The 18,921-nt window shown below is 36.0% G+C and overlaps 1 protein-coding gene across 4 annotated transcripts in view; it reads right to left on the reverse strand.

Annotated features, from left to right (window-relative positions):
- The window catches only part of CNOT6 (CCR4-NOT transcription complex subunit 6), a 90,595-nt gene that overhangs the window by 37,635 nt on the left and 34,039 nt on the right, over nt 1-18,921 (reverse strand). The window lies entirely within an intron of this gene.

Genomic DNA, 18,921 nt, shown 5'->3' on the forward strand with positions numbered 1-18,921 from the left:
TATGTATTGTTTACAGTAATGATGAATCCAATGTTTGAATATTATGACTGATTTGGATTTATGTAAAACAAAATCAAATTCTGGTATCTCAGAGGCTGTTCATATCTATACTCCAGAAAATAAGAATTTTCCCTTACAACAAAAAAGAAAACAATGGGCAGCGCCTGTGGCTCAGTGGGTAGGGCACCGGCCCCATATACCAAGAGCGGTGGGTTCGAACCGGCCGCGGCCAAACTGCAAAACAAAAAAGTAGCCGGGTATTGTGGCAGGTGCCTATAGTCCCAGGTACTAGGGAAACTGAGGCAAGAGACTTGCCTAAGCCCAGGAATTGGAGGTTGCTGTGAGCTGTGACACCACACCACTCTACCGAGGACGATAAAGTGAAACTGTCCCCAAAAAATAAAAAATAAAAAAAAAGAAAAATATTCACAGTTTAGTTGCGTTTTAAGAGTTTAAGAGTATCCATGGATAATAATTCCAAGAACCATGTAACTAAATAAAAATTTTACTACATATGTGCAAGTAACAATACTTGCCCAGAAAGATTTCAGATATGAAGTCATAACTTTATCATCAAAGAGTAGTAGGCATAAAATTCAGTGACTAAGGATAGACTTGTAATAACTTTCAATGCAATATTCAATCCGTACTTTGGCACTTTTTGGTAAGATGCCAATGGTTTCTATAATCCATCTAAGAACTTTTCCCACAATTCCCCTAATGGTTCAGATCTAATCTGAAAGAAAATGAAATAAACAGATATAATGAAAGTATACCAATCTTTGAAAACTGATTCTCTACTGGCTGAAAAAAGCACCCTTTAGAAACTTCTACTTCTCATCAAAATGGAGTAACAGGAAGTAAATTTATCATCCCACCTGCAACAGACATTTCAGAGATCAGACACAACCAGAGCAGGAGGGTGGGAAACTAACAAGGTGGGATTCTGTTTCCCAATTGTCTCAGCTTACTTCCTGGACAGCATGTGCAAGTGATCTCCTGGAGATCCAGGACAGAGAAGTCCAAGGAAATCGAGGCAACTAGAATTCAAGAGGCAGAGTAGCAGAGAGAAGAGAAATAGACAGAGATGTCTGAAGACTATCCCCCTCAAATTTTCACCTGAGTAATGATCAATAAATACATGCATGTGAGGAACTGCCTGAGACAGGAAAACAAACCCACAAGGACTGTTAGGCAACAATCCCCAGATTCATAAAGAACCAAGGCTACGTTGTATTCCCATACACCAGAGGCAGGACTACTAATGATTTCTTCTTGAGATGATGATAATGCTTTCAAATCGATTACAGTAAATATTGCATAACGTTTGTGAATATATATGGAAACCACTAAATGTGCACTTTACATGGGTGAATTCTATCTCAAGCTACTATAGAAAAGAGAAAGGCAGAAAATTTCCTTATTTGACGCAAACTATAAATCCATAAATACAAAAACTCACTGAATCCACCAAGCATTTAAAAAATCCATAAAAAGAAAAAAGAAAATTACACAAAGGCACATCTTAATCAAATGGCTTAAAACAAATAATAAAGAAAAAATCTAAAAAGCAGCCAGAGGGGGGGAAAACATTTCATTCAGAGGAGCACAGATAAAATTCCAACAGACTTACGGTAAACAATGCGACAGAGATGACAGTGAAGCAAAATCTTTAATGTATTTAAATGGAGGAAAAAAAATCCTGCCAACCTAGCAAGTCAGCAAAAGTATCTTTCAAAAATGACAGCAAGTTAAATACTTTTTCTGATACAGGTTAAGCATCCCTAATCCAAAATACAAAAGTGCTCCAAAATCTAAAACTTTTGAGTGCTGACATGAGATGGTGACTTTGCTTTTCGATGGTTCAATGTACACAAACTGTTTCACAGACAAAATTAATAATACTGTATAAAATTATCTTCAGGTTATGTACATGAAACATAAATGGATTTCACGTTTAGACTTGGGTCCCCTCCCCAAGATATCTCATTATGTATATGAAAATATTTCAAAATTTTAAAAAATCCCAAATCTGAAACACTTCTGGTCCCAAGCACTTCTGATTAGCATTACTCAACCTGTATAGGAAAGCTGAAAGCATTTGTTGCTAGCAGATCTACATGATAGGAAATTAAAAAAAAAAATCTTTAGGCAGAAAAAATAGAATACCAGATGGGAAATCTGCATTAATAGAAAGGAACGAAAAGCACGAGAAATAGTAAATTATGTGGGTAAATATAAGAGATACTTTTCTTACATATTCTAAAACTCTTTTAAAAGATAATTAACTATTACTTCGTTGGTGGGACTACAAACTAATATGGAAAGAAATATGGAGAATCCTCAAAGAACTCAAATTAGATCTCCCATTTGACCCCACAATACCACTATTAGGTATCTACCCAGAAGAAAAAAACAAATCCTTTTATCATAAAGACATTTACACTGAATTGTTTACTGCAGCTCAACTGACAATCGCCCAAGATGTAGAAACAACCTAAATGCCCATCAACTCAAGAATGGGTTAACAAACCGTGGTATATGTATACCATGGAATACTATTCAGCCATAAAAAGATGGTGACTTTACATCTTTTGTATTAACCTGGATGGAGTTGAGACACATTCTTCTCAGTAAAGTATCACAAGAATAGGAAAGCAAATATCCAATGTACTCAATGCTAATAATGTAGCCAGTAAATGATTCAAGTTGGGGGGACGGGGAATGAGGGAGGAGGCAAACGGAGGGTTTGGGGTGCTCCCACTTAATGGGCACAGTGTAAGAGTATATGGCACATCTTTTGGGTGTGAGACACAACTACAAGAGGGACTCTACCTAACAAATTCAAATATTGTGACCTGGTTGTTTGTACCCTCACATTAATCTGAAATTTTTAAAAAAAGATAATTAACTATGTAAAGAAAAATTAGCAACAAAATACTCAAGAGTTTATTTATAACATATGCAAAAGTGACATAACAAAAGAATAAAGGATGGGATGTAGAAACAAAAGTGTATTGGCTTCTTATACTCAGTGTATGTGAGATGGTATATGATTACTTGAAAGTACACTGTGGTAAGTTAAACACACCATAAACCCTAATCAACTAAATAAAGAATTATAGCAAAAAGAACAAAAGAAAGAAAGACAACAAAGGAGATAAAATGGGATGCTTGAAAGAAATAATACTCAATTGTTTCAAAACAAAGAAAAAATAGATGAATAAGTGGTATGAAAAAAACTTAGAAGATAATATCTCTAGTAAACAAATAAAAACCCAAATAGCAAGGTTTTTAAAATCCAACCATAAAAATTACATCATTAAAATTAAGTGGTCTAAACAACCCTATTAAAATGAACGTTGTCAGTTTGCATTTTAAAAGAAGCAAGACCCAATTATACACTGCCTATAGAAATGTACTTCAAATATAAACATGAGTAAAATAAGAGAACGAAGAAAGATAAATTATGCTAATACTAAGACAGAAATAGTTACAATAATATCTGACAAAGCAGATTTCAGAGCAAAGAGGTAAAGAAAGACATTTCTTAATGATAAGGAGTCAATTCATCAAGAGAATATACAATCCTAATATTTATACAACTAATCAAATATCAAAATACTTGAGCAAAACCTAAAGGACTTCAAGGAGAAACAGACAAATCCACATAGTAATTTCAGAACCCTGTACTCAATTTACAATAAGAAAATCAGAAAGGAGGGCGGCGCCTGTGGCTCAGTGAGTAGGGCGCCGGCCCCATATGCTGAGGGTGGCGGGTTCAAACACAGCCCCGGACAAACTGCAACAAAAAATAGCCGGGCATTGTGGTGGGCACCTGTAGTCCCAGCTGCTTGGGAGGCTGAGGCAAAAGAATCGCGTAAGCCCAAGAGTTAGAGGTTGCTGTGAGCCGTGTGACGCGACGGCACTCTACCTGAGGGCAGTATAGTGAGACTCTGTCTCTACAAAAAAAAAAAAAAAAAGAAAATCAGAAAGGATATAGACGACTTGAACAACACTACCCAAAAAATTTGTCCTAACTTTTATTAGACTACCCTACCCACTGAACAACAGCAGAATACACATTCTTTTAAAGTGCACAAGGAATATTTACCAAAATAAATCACATGCTGAGCCATAAACAAGCCTCAAAATATTCAAAGGGACTAAAATAATAAAAAGTACGTTTTCTGACAAAAGTATCTTGCAATTAAATTGGAAATCCATAAAGGTATCTGGAAAATTCCCAAATCACAGAAATTAACTTGCTGGGCAAAAGCATTCAAAAGAGTAACTAGAAAGTTTCTTGAACTGAATGGAAATGAAAAAATGTAACACATCTAACTTTGTAGGATGCAGCTAAAGCACTACTTAGAAGGAAATTTATAATACCATAAATCCATACTAGAAAAGAAGTAAGTTCTCAAGTCAAAATGATCTTGGCTTCTATTTTAACAAAGAGAAAAAAATTTAAACAGAAGAAAGGAGATGAGCCTACAGCAGAACTTAATAATATATAGTAAGGAGAAACAGACTAATCCCCTGAACCAAAGGCTGGTTCTTTAAAAATAAATAAATAAATAAATAAAATGGATAAATTTAGCCAGACTGATCAGGAGAAAAAAAGAAAAGAAACAAATACCTAATATCTGAAATAAAAGGTAAAATTACTATACTATAATTATTAAAAAGATACGGGTCACAAAAATAGGAATAGGAAACAACTCAAATGTCCTTCAACTAGGAAATGTATGAGCATAGTCATACATGCAGTTAAATCTACTCATTCACACAACTTACATGACATGCAAAAGGCTACATACTGCACCACCCCATATACATGACATTCTTGCAAAGACAAAACTACAGGAACAGAAAAAAGATCAATGGCTGCCAGAGGCTGTAGGTGAAGGGGTTGACTACAGTCAATGAGGATTCTAGGAAGAGAGGGGTATATAACAGAAATATTCCTTATCTTGATTTTAGTGGTAGTTTTATAACTGTCAAAACTTATATAACTATACACTAAAAAGGGTAAACTTACACCTTGATAAATTATAAGATTATATAAAATTTTTGAAAGTTACTCCAATAAATTCAACAAACAAGATGAAATGAACAATTTCATAGAAAGACACAAGCTACCAAAGCACACTTAAATCTGCTTGAATAGACCAATGTATTTAAAGAAATCTGTACTTTCAAACCTTCCCACAAAATCTTAGAATGAGATGGATTCAGATGAACACTACCAAACATTTAAGGCCAATCTACTCAAACTCATTCAGAAAACTGAAGACAAGAGGATACTTTTCAACATATATATATATATATATATATATATATATATATATATATATATATATATATAAGAGATTAAAACATGTTTCCACAAAGTCCACAGATGTGGAGAAAGGACTGCAAGGTTCAACTCAAAACATACACTCCAGAACCAACTTTTCCATTCACCTATCCAAATGTCACATCTGTTTGTCCTTTGGCATGGGAATTAAGACTGACTATGGTGTCCGCTGCTAGGATGCGCAACTGCCGGGGAGGTCATGTGACTCAGCAGAAACATCTCCGTGCTCTGAAACTTGCAGCCTTTGCATCACCGTCTACTACAGAAAGCACCAAACACATCCATGGCTACCCTGTTCTCTATTACCAGAACTTGCTGCTGGCCATTTCCAATCCATCTCATACCACTTGGAATTGATGGTGCTATCTTTGTAAAAACAAGTTTCATTTATTTTATGTCAAGAATTACAAGTGGGAGAGAGGCATCCTATCTTCCACTAGCACAGTGTCCATCCCAAACTGGTCAGTACACTGCTTCACTCAGGAGGTTAGGACACTCAGGAGCTGCAGGTAAGGCTCCGCAAGCATGGGGGAGACAGGGTCATGGGCCATGACAGATTGTAAGGCAGACTTTAGTCACACCATTCTTTAGGTAGTTCAGTCTGTTCCAGGCAGAAAACCGAATGTGACTGCTCGGAGGGGCAGTCTTATGTGGCATGACTATTTCTGGGAGTTGACCAGTAATAAGTGGTGCTCCTGGACTTGCTCTTCTGAATATTCATGCAAGGTGGGTCCCAGTCGATTCTTGATGTGCAAGATGCAACACTGATAGAGAGGGGCAGGAATGCATCTTTCCTCCAGAAAGGGGTTCCCAAAGCTTTCGGGACAGCTTCACATTGGTCTCTTTTCCTTCTGCTCAACCCACTGTGTGGTTCACTTGTCAAGGAGAGAATGTGGTGATGGCTAGCAAGGAGATTCCATGATTAAACACATTGGTCCATTTCTTCACAGAAGTGACTTCCACAATTCCTGTCTGGCCCTACGCTTACTCCATGGCCGCCCACACGGTGTGGTGCAGCACAGCCCCAGCCGCCCCCACTGCCTCCAAGGAGGGGCAGCCCCTCCTCAACTTATTCTGAGACTAACATCACCTTGATTCTACCCAGAAGAAAACAATATAAATAGTATAAGGAAACTATAAAAGGTTCTTTATGAACTTAAATGCAAAAATTCTTAATGAAATTTTTGTAAATCTAATCAAACAATATATTAAAAGGATAATGGTCAAGTAAGGCTTATGCCAGAAATTCAAGGCTGAACTTTGCAACATAAATTTATCTTAGACTAAAGAAGAAAAATTGCCTGATCATTTAAATAGATGCCCTTTTTTTTTTTGGTCACCTCGGTAGAATGCTATGGGGTCACAGCTCACAGCAACCTCCAGCTCTTGGGCTTAGGTGATTCTCTTGCCTCAGCCTCCCAAGTAGCTGGGACTACAGATGCCCACCATAACACCGGCTATTTTTTTGTTGCAGTTTGGCCGGGGCCAGGTTTGAACCCACCACCCTCAGTATAAGGGGCTGGCGCCCTACTCACTGAGCCACAGGTGCCGCCCCCTAAATAGATGCCCTTTAAAAAGCATTTGACAAAATACAATAGCCACCACTAATTTCAAATAAAAGAAAAATCTAAGTAAATTAAGAATTTTTTTGTGTGTGTGAGATGAAGATCTCACTACATTGCCTAGACTATAGTACAGCGGTTATTAACAGGTGTGATGCCACTATGATCAGGACAGAAGTTTTGGCCTGCTTCATTTCTGATCTGAGCTGGTTCATCCCCGATAGGAAACCTGGTAGTCCCTGCTCCTGGAAGGTCGCCATATTAATCCTAGACTTAGGGTGCAGACAATCGATAGGGATAGCACACTACAACCCAAAACTCCCAGCCTCAAGCAATCCTCCTGCTTTAACAGGAATAGCTGGGACTACAGGGACTACCAACAGGACTTCTTAACCTTGATTAAGGGCATCTACAAAAAGCCTGGTGGTAAAGGAATGAATGGTATACTCCTAAGATCAGAAACAATCAAAAATATCTCCTCTCACTACTCCCATTCAACATTATATTGGAGGTCCTAGCCACTACAAATAAATAAGAAAAATAATAGAGTTGGAAGGCAGATGTAAACCCGTCCTTATTTGAAAACATTAAGATTGTCTATGTAAATATCCTAAGGTATATACAAAAATGACACTAATAAGTGAATTTAGCAAGATCACAGAATACAAGATAAAAAAATATTATATTTCTTCATATTAGAAAAGAATAATCAGAAATTAAAATTCACAACAGCATCAAAATGATGAAAGGTAAATTTTACAAAAATGAGCAGAACCTGTGTACTAAAAAACTACTAAACAATGCTGAGAGAAATTAATTAAAGAAGTCCTAAATAAGTGAAAAGACATATAGTATTCACAATTCAGAAAATTCAATATTGTATCAAGGTGTTAGAGCTCCCCAAATTGGGCTACAGAGTCAACACAATCCCAAACAAAATGCTAACAAGTTTGAATTTTGCCAGCTGCTTCTAAAATTCATGAAAATTCCAAGGGCTTAGAAACACCAGTGAAATTCTGTAAAAGAACAGCACTAGATGGCTAATATTGCCTATTTTTAGGACTTATATACATAGTAAAACTCTCAAAACAATACAATTTTCAAAATAGGTAAAGGATTTAGACATTTCACCAAAGAAGATATGCAGATAGAAATAATCATATGAAAAGATGCTCACAACAGCAGTTATTATGGAAACATAAACTAAAACCACAATGAGACAGTACCACACACCCAAAAGAATGGCTACATTTTAAAGACATGCCATGGCAAGTTTGGTGAGGGTAAGATCAAAGACATCTAGTAGGAATACAAAACAAAAGACCTCTTTGTAAACTAGTTTCAGTTTAACTGAGACAAAACCAACAACATGGATGAACCCCAAAATAAGTATGCAGAGTAAACGATGACCAACTCCCCTCAAAAGTACGCACTGTGTAACATCATTTACATAAAAATTCCACAAAATGCAAACTAATCTATTGTTACAGAAAGCAGAAGAGTAGCTGCCTGAAAATGAATGGAGAAGCAGGGGAGGCAGGAAGGAGGGCTTACAAACTTGGGAATGATGAATGGTGACAGTTTCTCAGATGTACACATGGATCAAAATACATCATATTATTCATTTTATATATATGCTGATTTCTGCATATCAACTACACATCAATAAAGCTGTGTGATATATTTTAACCCAAGAAGATATCTTCTCTACTGTGTAACAATTAGACACTCAACCATAGAACTAACCTTAAGTTTCAGCCCATAAAACTGAAATCAATATGAATACAGCCATTCATATACAACAAACTATTTATTGAGAGTCTATGATGTTTTGTATGTATTTCAGCTCTTTCCACACAGAAAGGAGAAAGGTATGACGTCAGAAGCAAAGAGACCCTCTGACTAGACATCATAACTTCCATGGACTTACAAAGTTTCTTCTTAAAAATCTGCAAAATTATATACTAATCTAGTTATCCCACACAGAATGATCCTAATTCTATCTGCCAGAAGAACGAGCTGGCGTCTGCACAAGACAAGTTAGAGAAAGGGTAGCCAGAAAGAGAACCAGAAAGTCTGTGAAGAAGGGAAAGGAAGGGGAAAATCAAGTATAAGAATTCATTCAATTCATAAATTGGTTTCAATTTTGACCAAAGTATATTACTTAAACATTAATTTTTAACTCAACGTCTTGATATGTTGTTTAGGATATTGTATCCTCATTTCTAAGGGACATATGTTTGTAATTTCTCCTTTATAATCATGTATTTTCTCCAACTTTAATATCAGGTGTACCCAGATCAAGTAGAATGATTTTGATGTATTTCTTCTTTTTCTATTGTCTATAAGATTTAGCATGATCTGTTTTTTGAAATTATCTTTTATTTTTATTTATAAATATTAGTTGTCTATTTTTTGATACTTAAAAAAAAATAAGAAGTTAACTGATGACTCCATACTGAATCTCAGTCAAAGCAGTCTATAATAGACATACTCTTATTTGATAATGTGAATGTTACTTTCTTTGCATTATTATTGCTTAATATTTTGATGTAGCAATTGTCTGATTCCTTTTCTGAATGTATTTATGTTTATTCATTCTTTACAAGGTTTTTGTTTCTAATCCTTATCTTAAACGTTGTTATTGTTACTAAATTTTAAGTCTTTTTAATTTTGTGAAGGCAAAAAAATGGAAACCTAATTAACACATGTATATGTAAAAGATAAAAATAAAAATTAAGAATTCATGTATATATAAATAAACATAAATAAATCATACATGGGGGGGAGCAGAGGACTCAGATCCCTGCTATAGACCCCCCCAAAAGAATATTTTTGGAATAAATTTCTAAATACCAAAACCTAGAAAAGTAGTAAACGAAAATATTTCTAAGTATAACTCAAATCCTAAATCCAAAAATGAAAATATAGTAGAACCTCTATAAGATGACCATACAAGAGACTATAACAAACTAGTCAACACAAGGAGGTGGTCAACATAAGGAACTAGGCTTACTGTACTGACACATACACATAGGTGCATGTCCAGTCTATGAAAAAAAGGGGATAGGTGGTCAGTGTAGGAAGGCTACCAACTATGGATGTTCTACTATTGTATTTGTCAGGTCTGAATTCACTAAAAAGTAAAACTTCTATACGGTAGAAACACCAACACATATGGAAGCTGAGGAGAAAACATCTATTCATTCAGTCAACTTTCAGCAGCTACCAGACTGGCATGGAGATAGAATGGTAAATAACACAAAGACTCTACCCTTATAATTTTTTATGTGACTTCTATAATGTAAGGCAAAACCTAAAAAACAATCAACAAGAAAACAGGCAGATAAGATCACTTAAAAATCAGAGTCAGCCACATGAGGGGAAAAAGGTAATTCTCAGTAATGGAAAACATACATTTAAAATATTAAGTTGCTATGGGAATAGCAAAATAATAAGATAAATATATATATATTTTATATATGTGTGTGTGTGTATATATATATATATACACATACACACCCAATACTAACAAGGCTAAGGAGGAAACATACACATTCATTATGGAAAAGATACAACTATATTTTGAAGCTGATCTGGTAATATGTAGTAAAATTTTAAATCTCAGTATTCTTTTCCCCATCACCATTCTACAGCTGGTGGATTTATCCCATAAAAATACTTGTTCAGGTATGCTAAGATATATACTATTGGTAGTAAATTGGAAATAATATAAATGATCATTAACAGGACATAATTAATTATGGTTCATTCATGATATTTGACAGCCATTCTCTTTTAGAACGAAAATAGTTGGGGTTTTTTTTTGTTTGTTGTTTTGTGATTTTTGGCAGGGGCTGGGTTTGAACCCGCCACCTCCAGCATATGGGGCCGGCGCCCTACCCCTTTGAGCCACAGGTGCCACCCCGAAAATAGTTTTATATGTATACACTTATGTGGAAAGATGTCCCCACAATAAATGAAGCAGAAAAAAGCAAATTTCAAAACATTATAGTGCTCTATTTTTGTAAAAAAAAAAAAATTATAGTCTAAACAATCAATTATAGAAGCAAAAGAATGTAGCATACTGGAGCATATTCTACCAGTGGAACTATACAATACAACCAATTAAGGCCCCTAGTTTTCTGAGAGAGGTCAAATGAGCAAAAGGAAGTCACATTTTGATAATCTGACAGCATATATCTACTTCTTCCCCATAAAACTGTGTATGTACGTAAGCACCCCAAAATATGCATTCACTTTTAAGCAGTTTAGTGACTTGAGGAAGGCTGGGATTATCCTGACCTGTATTAAAAGCCCTTTTGAAAGTGATTTCATTCTAAAGTAGCCAGAATCTGTTAGTGTGAAATGCTAGGAGACAGGAGGAATCAATTAGCATTTCCTGCAATCAGAAAGGTTATTAGCAAACACTATGAAAATAGATGTAACTACCTACACAGTTACAGATTTAGAAAAAACAAGGAAGAATAAATCTAGACTGAATCTCTAAAATTTTGACATTGTACAAGAAGCAGAGGAATTACAGTTTTCATTATTTACTAATTCTGTACTGGAGAAAGTGGCAAAAATGTTAGATGCCCAATGCACATGTTCCCAGCTGAGGTCCAACAAGGTAACGCTCTATCTCCTTGTTTCTGCTCTTGTATCATAAACAAGTGGTCTTTTCACTCTCTTGTAAGTGCCACTTTTTTTGCATCTTGCACTTTTTGTTGTTAATTTTGATAGTGAATTTGGCCCCCAAGCATACCACTGAAGTGCTATCTAATATTCCTAAGCACCAGAAAATTATGATGTGTCTTCTGCAGAAAATGCAGGTGTTAGAGCTGTGTTCAGGCCCCAGTAATAGTGCGACTGGCTGTTGAGTTCAATGTTAATGGGAAGGTGTCTTTAAGCAGAATCAGGTATGACACAAGCTTTTATATTCATCAGTTGACAAAAATATCGTGACAAGAGGCTCACAGGAACTTAACCCTATCTTTCCACTGGGAGCAATGGATCAGTTTTCACAGTGACTTTATAGGACATAATTACTGCAAGTGAGAATCAACTGTAACTGGAAAAGGTGATCATTTGGACTTTTCCTAAGCCACAACTCCTGATGAAGTTAAGGACTAAGATTTCAGGCTCCTCGGAAGGGAAACTGCAACCTCAGGAAAGGAAGACTGTGTCCTGAGATTTGCAAATTGGATTAAATGGAAGAAGAGAGATCAGATTAAATTACGTGAAGGGCACTAAGGAAAACATTTGGCAGATTAAATACCACAATAATGCTTAACTTAAAAATAGTAAAGTTGATGGAGAAGGAAACATGCTTAACACACCAAAGCATGTGAGTTAACAGACATAAGTTATGATTCATAAAGGAAAATATAATGGTAAAGGTACCCAAAGACAGAAAAATGAGAACATTATGTTCAAAATAAATGAACACTGTGCAGTGTGATGCAAAGAAAAAAATTATACACTTCAGTCAGGAAACTTACACTTTTGTCTGTGCTCTACCACTAAGTAGCTCTAATATTTACTAACTGTTTGACCCTGGGAAAAGAAATTAGAAAGCAGAATGCCTAACATCTAAACCAGCAAGACCTTCTTACACTTTTTAAAAAAAGTCTAACAAACTTATTTTTTAAATAAACATGCTTATTAAATAATCCAGCACTGATGGGATTTGTTTTTAGTTTTTGTAAGAGATGGTTGTTGCTCTGTCACTCTAGCTGGAGTACTGTGGCACCATGATAGCTCAATGTAGTCTCAAACTCCTGGCCTCTAGCAATCCTCCTGCCTCAGCCTCCTGAGTAGCTGGGAGTCCAAGTGCATAGCAACACACTCAGCTAATTTTTTTAAGAGATGGGGTCTAGCTATGTTCTCCAGGCTGGCCTTGAACTCCTGGCCTCCAGTGATCCCCTTGCCTCAGTCTCCTGAGTCACTGAGATTACAGGTATGTGCCATCATACATGACTAGCACTGTTATAAAGCAACAAAATTCTACTACTGAGATATAATTACCATTACATCATTCCAGAGAACCATATATATATACCAATATAAAAAATAAATTAGAATGAAAATACATTAAACTATATACAGTAGAACCTCTGTAAATTGTCCACCCAAGGGACTATAACAATGGGTCAACATATGGAGGTGGTCAACATAAGGAATTACGCCTACTGTGCTGACATGTACATATGGTATATGTCTGGTCTGTAATATTAGGTCAACTTAAGGAGGTGGTCAATGTAGGAAGGTGGTCAACTATGGAGGTTCTATTGTGTCTCTTTAACAGAAAAAAAAAAGAACAATGAAAAAATGATGAAACAAAAGATCTTCAAACTCTTTCTGGCAGGCTGCGCCTGTGGCTCAAACGGATAGGGTGCCAGCCCCATATGCCGGAGGTGGAGAGTTCAAACCCAGTCAGGGCCAAAAACTGCAAAAAAAAAAAAAAAAAGAAGTACACAACTGGGCAGCGCCTGTGGCTCAGTGAGTAGGGCACCGGCCCCATATATCAAGGGTGGCAGATTCAAACCCGGCCTCTGACGAACTGCAACAAAAAAACAGCTGGGCCTTGTGGCAGGCACCTGTAGTCCCAGCTACTCAGAAGGCTAAGGCAAGAGAAGCGCCTAAGCCCAGGAGTTGGAGGTGCTGTGAGGTGTGACGCCACAGCACTCTACTGAGGGCAATAAAGTGAAACTCTGTCTCTACAAAAAAAAAAAAGAAAAAAGAGATGCTATTTCCTAAAACCCGAGGTTGTAACAGAGATTCTAAAATGCATTAAAAGTTACAGTCTTCATAGTTTTAACTGTGTTTCAATTTGAAACTTAACTTCCTCAATGAAAGATAAAAACACTATCATTTTCTTGCTTGAGCCCAGGAGTTGGAGGCTGCAGTTGGTTACTGCACTCTAGCTTGGTGACAGCACAAGACATTGTTGTCTCAAAAAAAAAAAAAAAAATGAAAAAAAAAAGATTCATTACACTTCTCTCTCATCTACTCATTACATTATTGTTGACAAAACAAAATGTGTGTATGGTGTGTGCATGTGAATATACACACATACACAGTAGAGTAGAATATTCATAGTTGACCATCTCTCTAAGACATGCACTGGTCTATGAAAATCAGCTTATGTCCACATAAATACTTGTATATGAATGAATGTTCACAGCAGCATTAGTCTTTGAAGCAAAAAAGTAAAGTAGAAAACACTCAAATGTCTATCATCCAGTACATGGATAAATAAAATGGGATATTTTCATACAGTTGAATATTTATTGGCTATTAAAAAGAATGACGAGCTGATACACACTATTAACACAGATAAACCCTGAAAACATTATGCTAAGTCAAAGGAAAAAGCTGGTCACAAAGACCACATAATGTATGATTCCACTTACATGAAATGTCCAGAATAGGAAAATCAGTAAATGAACAAAGTAGATTAGTGGTACAAGGTGGCTAGAATTCACAGGACGGAGTGCTGAAGAGGAGAGAGCTATACTGTGTAGCTAGCAAGAAAGACTTGAGATACAAAGAGGGAACCTCTGTCCCCCAAGTCTTACAAATATAGGTGGAGACAAATCAAGAAGAGAAGAGGAAACAATCCTTGGGGAACATATGGGTCAGGAAAAGTTTGTTTTCCCACCATTCAGAGTAGAAAACCTATAAACTCATAGAATTTACAAGAAGGTAATATTTAAAAGCTTAGAGTGAATCAAATTGTTTCCAAATATATTAACTGTATCAAAGCTCAAAAGTAATTCTAGGAATACAAAAATATTCAGCACCTCAAAAAGGTAAAATTGATGAAGTACTATGTCTAATAAAAAATTACCAGGCATTCAGAGAGAGAGAAATAAATTAAAATCAACATAGAAATGAAAAAGATGATAGAATTAGTAAATAATGACATTAAAAGGTATTATACATATATTACATATGCTCAGAAAAGTATAGGAAAAATGTTAGGCATAGGAATGGAAGATACTTTGAAAAACCCATGTTTAACTTGTAGTGATGAAAACTATACTATTAGATGGGATTAGTGACAGTATAAATAGATAGTATCAAGGAAAAGTTTGGTAATAAGTTTGGCAATAAAACTGTCCAAAATAAAGAAAAGAAAAGAAAGACAAGTATATATTAAACACAATGTTAGTGAGCTATGAGAAAACTTCAAGTAACCTCAAATATAAATAACTGTACTTCCCAAAGGGCAAGGGGGAATGAGGCAAAAAAAATTGTTTGAAAAAATAGTGTAAACTATAAATCCAGATCTAAGAGGCTCAAAAAAACCTAAGCACAAGAAAAATGTAAAAATGAAAACTGTAACAAACCACATCATAATCACATTGATTAAAACCAGTGATAGAGACTAGCCACAGACAAAGAACACATAAAAGAAAGTAGGACAGGAGTTGATAGCAAACTTCTCAGAAACAATGCAAGCAAGAAAACAATGGAGCAGCATCTTTAAAGTACTAAATGAAAGAAACTCTCAACTTAGAACTCTATGCCCAATAACACTATCTTTCCAAAACAGGGCAACATAAAGACTTTTTCAGACAGAAAATGTGAAAGAAAAAAATCCCCAGCAGACCTCCATTACAAGTCCTCAGTCAGAAGGAAAGTAACAGAAATTTGGCACTCACAAAGGAATGAAAAACAGTGGAAATGCTAAGTTGGTGGAAAATAAAAAACAATTTTTTCTACTACTCAATTATTTAAAAGAAAAATAACAACGTATTGTGAGATGAATACCATATATAGAAGTAAAACACATGACTCTGACAGCAGAAAGGCCAGGAGAGAAGAAACAGAAGTACAGATGCACCTTGACTTATAATGGGGTTAATCCCAATAAACGCGTCATGAGCTGAAAATACCCTAAGTAAAAAATGCATTTAATGTAGTTAACCTACTGAACATCGTAGTTCAGCCTAGCTTACTTTAAATGTGCTCACATTTACACTAACCAATAGTTGGGAAAAAATCATGTAACACAAGACCTATTTTTCTTTTTTAAAGACAGTCTCACTGTCACCTTAGGTAGAGCTCCATGCATCACAATTCACAGTAACCTCAAACTCCTGGGGTCAAGAGATCCTCTAGCCTCAGCCTCCTGAGAAGCTGGGACCACATGCACGCACCAGTACACCTGGTTAGTTTTTCCATTTTTAGTAGGAACAGGGTCTCACCTTGCTTGGGCTGATCTCAAACTCCAGAGCTCAAGCAATCCACCCTTCTTGGTCTTCCAGAGTGCTAGGATTGCAGACATAAGCCAACGCACCAGGCTACAAAGTTGATGAATATCTTGGGTAAAGATTAAATACTATACTGAAAGTGAAAAACAGTATGGTGTTTGGAAAATCTTAAGTACCACTTCTACTGAATGTGTAAAGTTCTGCGCCATGGTAAAGTAAAAAAAAAAAAAAAATTCTTAAATTGACCCATTGTAAGTTGGGAACTGTATATTGTTTTAAACCTTTTACAGTACACATGAATGATATAATATTACTTGACAAAGATTTATACTATAAACTCTAAAACAATCACTTATTAAACAAAACAGTTATAGCTTGTCAACTAAGGAGATAAAATGGAATCTTTAAAAAAGATACCCACTTAATCCAGAAGAAGAGGGGGAAAAGAAGAAAAAGGCAGCAAAGAATAGGGAATACAAAATAAATCACAAGGTAGCAGATTTAAGCCTAACCATGTCAATAACTAAACACAAATGTGCCTAATGGAACTAAAAAGAGAGAAACCAACTGCTACACATTGGAAAGCATCAATTTTAAAACATCACTGCAACTGGGAGGGATTCGGTTCAAATCAGTAACAAGTGAATACAAAATGTCCATAGTAAGTCTGAAATGAAAGGGTGGATCAGCCTGGGCCCCAGGAACTCTACAAATCAACTAGCTAAGGCCCCACATTGAGAAAAAGTAGCCAGCAGGTGGCTCATGACTGTAATCCTAACACTCTGAGAGGCTTAGGCAGGAGGATCTCTTGAGCTCAGGAGTTCCAGACTAGCCTGAGTAAGAGTGAGACCTGTCTCTACTAAAAATAGAAAAATCAGACAGGCGAAGTGATGGGTGCCAGCTATTGGGGAGTCTAAGGCATAAGTCTAAGGTTGCTGTAAGCTAGGCTGACACCACGGCACTCTAGCTTGGGGCAACAGAGTGAGACTCTGTCTCAGAAAAAGACAGAGAGAGAGGAAGAGAGAGAAAAAGAGAGAGAGAGCGTGCGAGCACTGCAATAATGGATTTTAAATAGTAGGACAAGGATAAAAGAGATGAAGTGAAAAAGAAGGTCCATATAAAAATGAGAAAAGGGAATAAAACCAGAAAGACTCAGAAAACAAGTTCCTATAGTTCTGCACATTCCATGCAAATAACAGAATTGCTCAGACATTAGAAAAACTATCTGGAGCCATACCTCCTTCTAAAAGTTCAGAAAAACTAAATTCAAATAAAAACAACAGAAAAGGTGCTGAAATCAAAACTTGTCAAAGTTTTATTTCAAGAAGTAATTATAAAAAGAGGAGTATAGGATCAGAATAACTCCCTACAAATAAAAGCATATTACAAACATGTCTAAAAACTATTATCTGCTATTTCAAAGTGTGCTACAAGGTATTAAGAACACCACAGAAGCAGCTGGGCAAGGTGGCTCATGCCTGTAATCCTAGCACTCTGGGAGGCCCAGGCAGGTGGACTGCTTGAGCTCAGGAGTTTGAGACCAGCCTGTGCAAGAGTGAGACCCTGGTCTACTAAAAATAGAAAAATTAGCCAGGCATCATTGCAGGTGCCTGTAAGTCCCATCTACTCAGGAGGCTGAGGCAAGAGGATCACTTTAGTTCAGGAGTTTGAGGTTGCTGTGAACTATGATGATACCAGGACACTCTATCCAGGGCAACATAGTGAAACTCTGTCTCAAAAACAAACAAAAAGGAGTTAGAAAAACTCAGTAAAGCAAAACTAAACTACAAGGAACTTAATAATGAATAACTAGAAAAACATAATGCTTTTAGAAAAACAGGATTTTTTTTAAAATTATAATTAAACAGTTAAAGAATTTGAAGTCAATCACCTTCTTACATACCAGCGATGAGCAATGGAATTTAAAATGAAAGACACAACACCATTTACATTAGCAACAAAAAAAAGATATATAAATCTAATAATATATGGGTAAGTTCTATAGGAAAAAAACTATGAAACTCTAATGAAATAAATCAAAGAACTAAATAAATGGAAAGATATTCCATGTTCATGGATCGGAAGACTCAATATTGCCAAGATGGTCTTCCTAATTCTACCAATTTTTGATTCTACCAATCAAAATTCTCATTTAAATTAAGAACTTGTGCTTTGTGAAAGACATAAGAAAGAAAAGCCACAAACTGAGGAAAAAATATGTGCAAAAAGACACATCTGACAAAATGGCTGTTACTCAATTATAAAAGAATTCTTAAAATCCAACAAGAACAAAACAAAAAACAAAACCAATTAAAACTTGGGCAAAAGCTTTGAATAGACAACTCACAGAAAAAGATATACCAATGGCAAATAAGCACATGAAAAACATGGTCAATATCTTATGTCATTAGAGAATTGTAAATTAAAACACACTACACACCTAACAGGATGGCAAATATTCAAAGCAATGACAACAAAAAATCATGAAGAGAATGTGGAACAGGAACTCCCATTCATTGTTGGTAGTGTGCAAAATGGTACCACCACTTTAGAGGATGGTTCAACTGTTTCTGGCAAAACTAAATATACTCTTCCCATGCGATCCAGCAATCATGGCTCCTTGATATTTAACCAAAGGAGCTGAAAACTTACACCTACACAAAAAACCTGCACATAGATGTTTACAGCAGCTTTACCCAAAAGTGCCAAAACTTGGAAGCAGACAAGACACCCTCCAGTGGGCAAATGGGTAAATAAACTGTGGTATATCCAG

Source organism: Nycticebus coucang, chromosome 17, assembly GCF_027406575.1.
Source record: "Nycticebus coucang isolate mNycCou1 chromosome 17, mNycCou1.pri, whole genome shotgun sequence".
In the NCBI taxonomy this organism is placed as follows: Eukaryota; Metazoa; Chordata; class Mammalia; order Primates; family Lorisidae; genus Nycticebus; species Nycticebus coucang.